Source organism: Triticum urartu, chromosome 3A, assembly GCF_056163025.1.
Source record: "Triticum urartu cultivar PI428250 chromosome 3A, HENAU_Tu73, whole genome shotgun sequence".
NCBI lineage: Eukaryota > Viridiplantae > Streptophyta > Magnoliopsida > Poales > Poaceae > Triticum > Triticum urartu.
In genome coordinates, this window is record NC_141875.1 from 726,418,861 (window position 1) to 726,424,860 (window position 6,000).

A 6,000-nucleotide genomic window follows, 5' to 3' on the forward strand; every position below is an offset into this window, starting at 1 on the left:
ACATAACACCGATATGACGGAAACTAGGGCGGCAAGAGTGGAACAAAACACTAGGCGAGAGGCCGAGCCTTCCACCCTTTACCAAGTATATAGATGCATTAAGATAACATAGCAATATAATGATATCCCAACAAGTAATAACTGTTCCAACGAGGAACGGCCTCCAATCTTCACCTGCAACTAGCAACACTATAAGAGGGGCTGAGCAAAGCGGTAACATAGCCAATCAACGGTTTGCTAGGACATGGTGGGTTAGAGGTTCGACATGGCAATTGGGAGGCTGACAAGCAAAAGGTAGGCATCGTAGCATTGGCATAGCAAAGAGCGAGCAAACTAGCATAGCAAAGATAGTAGTGATTTCGAGGGTATGATCATCTTGCCTGCAAAGCTGCCAGAGTTGACTGGATCCTCAAAAGCAAACTCAACGGGCTCCTCGTTAGCGAACTCGTCTCCCGGCTCTACCCAAACAAGACAAACAAGCAACAAGGATACAATGAACCACGTGCAAGCTCAAACAATAAGATGCAATGACTGTATGCTATGCGGGATGCGATGCGGGATGCAAAATGCAAGATATGACAGGAAATGCATGAACCTGGCCTCAACTTGGAAAAACAAGTGTGCCACTGGAAAGATGGGATGAAATCGCTTGAAAACGATATAAAGAACGCCGGAATCGGAGTTACGGTTTGGAAATGGCAAGCGTTTCAAAATTGGCGCCGGTCTGCGATTTACAGCAAGTAGGCCTCTAAATGCAATGAAATGAACATGCTACAGCACCCAAACATGACAACAAAATAAATGGAAGGGAAGAATTCAAGATGCTTAACAAAAGACTAGCACTGAGCCACGGCCAATTCATCCATTATGAGGTTCAAACAGGCATGGCAAAAATGCAAATGCAAAATAGATTTCGGACTTGGTGAAATTAACACTTGTCTGAAATTTCAGATCGTGAAGCCCTCTTCGGAGCAACAAAACAACATGATACATGACCTGATTAAGATAAATAAGAGCATGGCATGGAGCTACTCAACAATCTTAACAAAAGTCCCTAAGTGACCTGGGGCCAAAAGGGATCACAAAATATACTAACGAGCACACGAACATAGCTAAAACACAATCAGTTTTCAGACTTAGTGAAAACTGAGACATGCCGAAATATAACTCACGACGGCATGTAAACGAGCTCGATGCACTCACTACGGTGCAAGTCATGGCATGGCAAGCATACATCCATTAAGAAGGCACAAATTGCTAGCTATACATGGCAAGAACGATGGCATAGCATGCACGGATCAACTACAATAGCATCGGCAAAATCGCAAACAAGTTGACGATCTGCCCAGATTCACAACGAAGCAAAAGTAGAGCTCGATTGACTCAAGCTAGGGTGCTCCAAAATTGCAAACAAAGACATGGATGGATAGATCATAACAAGGTTAACGAAACTCCTTTACTGATCATCCTCAAAAGAGGCACGGATCTCTAGGAAATAGCATGAACATCTGGCATCATGAACTAAACAATCCCAGACTTAGTGAAAACTACTAAGTCCCTGAAAACAGATTTACCGGGTGCCTCACTTTGCAAGCTTGCACAACTCACCACACACATTCTAAAAATGCATGGGTTGCACCTCTGGAAAGATAACAAGATGCTTAACAAAACATATGAAGGACTCACAGGCATATCATGCACACAACAATCATGGCGAAAATGACAAAAGTCTAAGATGAACTAGCAGATCTGACAATTAACTCACGAAGCCTCCTTCTAACAGCATTTCAGGCATCAAGATGAACTCAAATGAAAATGATGCAATGGAATGAACTGATGTACTCGTCGAGACGAACATTTTGATATACTATATGTCCAAATCGGAGCTACGGATGCGGAGATATGGCAGGTCAAAGTATGCACAAAAAATTAGGGTTAGAGAGATAAAAGTCAACCCGAGATCCGGATCTGGATCTGAGGGGGGTACTGTAGCAGCACGGTTCCCGAGGATCACCGGCCGGACTTGACGAGCTCGCCGGGGAACTTGCCGTGGAGGAGGGGCCGGTCGGTGAGGGAGGTCGGCGCCGGAGAGGTGGAGGTGGCCGCGGGCGCGGACGACGAGGAGCTGCGGTGCAGGGACCGGGCCGGCGAGCTGCGGATGCGGCGAGCTCGCGCCGGCGCGGGGGCGCGTCGGGCGACGGCGGCCGGCGACGTGGAAGAAGACGGCGGAGGCGCGGTCTCGGGCGGCGCCAACTCCCGGGCGGCGGGGCGCGGGCGATGGGCCTCGGGGGCCCCTCCTGGGCCTCCCGGGCCAGCGGCGGCGGGGAGCTGGGAACCGGGCGCGGGCGAATACGGGGCTGCCACGTGGCAGCCGGACACGGCGGGCGGACACATCCGTCGGCGGGGGAGTTGTCCGGCGCACGAGAGGAGCGGCGGATCTAGGGTTTCTGGGAAGAAGAAGAAGAAAAACGAAGGGGGCTATTTATAGGCATAAGTGGAGCTAGGAGAGTTCAAATGAGGTGCGGTTTTCGGCCACGCGATCGTGATCGAACACTCTAGGTGATGGAACAAATCCTAATATCGAAATACGTCAACCCAACATGTACCTTTGGAGACACCTGTAGAGCACCTTTATAATCACCCAGTTACGTTGTGACGTTTGGTAGCACACAAAGTGTTCCTCCGGCAAACGGGAGTTGCATAATCTCATAGTCATAGGAACATGTATAAGTCATGAAGAAAGTAATAGCAACATAATAAACGATCGGGTGCTAAGCTAATGGAATGGGTCATGTCAATCAGATCATTCACCTAATGATGTGATCCCGTTAATCAAATAACAACTCTTTGTCTATGGTTAGGAAACATAACCATCTTTGATTAACGAGCTAGTCAAGTAGAGGCATACTAGTGACACTCTGTTTGTCTATGTATTCACACATGTATTATGTTTCCGGTTAATACAATTATAGCATTAATAATAAACATTAATTTCGAAATAAGGAAATAAATAATAACTTTATTATTGCCTCTAGGGCATATTTCCTTCAGTCTCCCACTTGCACTAGAGTCAATAATCTAGATCACATCACCATGTGATTAACATCGATAGGTCACATCATCATGTGATTAACACCCATAGTTCACATCGCCATGTGATCAACACCCAAAGGGTTTACTAGATTCAGTAATCTAGTTCACATCGCTATGTGATTAACACCCAAAGAGTACTAAGGTGTGATCATGTTTTGCTTGTGAGAGAATCTTAGTCAACGGGTCTGCCACATTCAGATCCGCATGTATTTTGCAAATTTCTATGTCAACAATGCTCTGCATGGAGCTACTCTAGCTAATTGCTCCCACTTTCAATATGTATCTAGACCGAGACTTAGAGTCATCTAGATTAGTGTCAAAACTTGCATCGGCGTAACCCTTTACGACGAACCTTTTTTCACTTCCATAATCGAGAAACATATCCTTATTCCACTAAGGATAATTTTGACCGCTGTCCAGTGATCTACTCCTAGATCACTATTGTACTCCCTTGCCAAACTCAGTGGTAGGGTATACAATAGATCTGGTACACAGCATGGCATACTTTATAGAACCTATGACCAAGGCATAGGGAATGACATTCATTCTCTTTCTATCTTCTGCCGTGGTCGGGCTTTGAGTCTTACTCAATTTCACACCTTGTAACATAGGCAAGAAACTCTTTCTTTGACTGTTCCATTTTGAACTACTTCAAAATCTTGTCAAGGTATGTATTTATTGAAAAAACTTATCAAGCGTCTTGATCTATCTCTATAGATCTTGATGCTCAATATGTAAGCAACTTCACCGAGGTCTTTCTTTGAAAAACTCCTTTCAAACACTCCTTTATGCTTTGCAGAATAATTCTACATTATTTCCGATCAACAATATGTCATTCACATATACTTATTAGAAATGTTGTAGTGCTCCCACTCACTTTCTTGTAAATACAGGCTTCACCGCAAGTCTGTATAAAACTATATGCTTTGATCAACTTATCAAAGCGTATATTCCAACTCCGAGATGCTTACACCAGTCCATAGATGGATCGCTGGAGTTTGCACATTTTGTTAACACCTTTAGGATTGACAAAAACTTCTGGTTGCATCATATACAACTCTTCTTTAAGAAATCCATTAAGGATTGCAGTTTTGTTATCCATTTGCCAGATTTCATAAAATGCGGCAATTGCTAACATGATTCGGACAGATTTAAGCATAGATACGAGTGAGAAACTCTCATCGTAGTCAACACCTTGAACTTGTCGAAAACTTTTTGCGACAATTCTAGCTTTGTAGATAGTAACACTACTATCAGCGTCCGTCTTCCTCTTGAAGATCCATTTATTTTCTATGGCTTGCCGATCATCGGGCAAGTCAACCAAAGTCCATACTTTGTTCTAATACATGGATCCCATCTCAGATTTCATGGCCTCAAGCCATTTTGCGGAATCTGGGCTCATCATCGCTTCCTCATAGTTCATAGGTTCATCATGGTCAAGTAACATAACTTCCAGAACAAGATTACCGTACCACTTTGGTGCGGATCTCACTCTGGTTTACCTACGAGATTTGGTAGTAACTTGATCTGAAGTTACATGATCATCATCATTAGCTTCCTCACTAATTGGTGTAGTAGTCACAGGAACAGATTTTTGTGATGAACTACTTTCCAATAAGGGAGCAGGTACAGTTACCTCATCAAGTTCTACTTTCCTCCCACTCACTTCTTTCGAGAGAAACTCCTTCTCTAGAAAAACTCCGAATTTAGCAACAAAAGTCTTGCCTTTGGATTTGTGATAGAAGGTGTACCCAACAGTCTCCTTTGGGTATCCTATGAAGACATATTTCTCCGATTTGGGTTTGAGCTTATTAGGATGAAACTTTTTCATATAAGCATCACAACCCCAAACTTTAAGAAACGACAACTTTGGTTTCTTGCCAAACCACAGTTTAGATTGTGTCATCTCAACGGACTTAGATGGTGCCCTATTTAACGTGAATGCAACTGTCTCTAATGCATAACCCCAAAAACGATAGTGGTAAATCGGTAAGAAACATCATAGATTTGCACTATATCTAATAAAGTACGGCTATGACGTTCGGACACACCATTATGCTGTGGTGTTCCGGGTGGCACGAATTTGTGAAACTATTCCACATTGTTTTAATTGAAGACCAAACTCATAAATCAAATATTTGTCTCCGTGATCAGATCGTAGAAACCTCATTTTCTTGTCACGATGATTTTTCACTTCACTCTGAAATTCTTTGAACTTTTTCAAATGTTTCAGACTTATGTTTCATTAAGTAGATATACCCATATCTGCTGAAATCATCTGTGAAGATCAGAAAATAATAATACCTATCGCGAGCCTCAATATTCATCGGACCACATACATCAGTATGTATGATTTCCAACAAATCTGTTGCTCGCTCCATTGTTCCGAAGAACAGAGTCTTAGTCATCTTGCCCATGAGGCATGGTTCGCAAGCATCAACTGATTCATAATCAAGTGATTCCAAAAGCCCATCAGCATGGAGTTTCTTCATGCGCTTTACACCAATATGACCTAAACGGAAGTGCCACAAACAAGTTGCACTATCATTATTAACTTTGCATCTTTTGGCTTCAATATTATGAATATGTGTATCATTACAATCAAGATCCAACAAACCATTTTCGTTGGTGTGTATGACCATAGAAGGTTTTATTCATGTAAACAGAACAACAATTGTTCTCTAACTTAAATGAATAACCGTATTGCAATAAACATGATCAAATCATATTTATGCTCAACGCAAACACCAAATAACACTTATTTAGGTTCAACATTAATCCCGAAAGTATAGGGAGTGTGCGATGATGATCATATTAATCTTGGAACCACTTCCAATACACATCGTCACTTCACCCTTAACTAGTCTATGTTTATTCCGCAACTCCCGTTTCGAGTTACCAATCTTA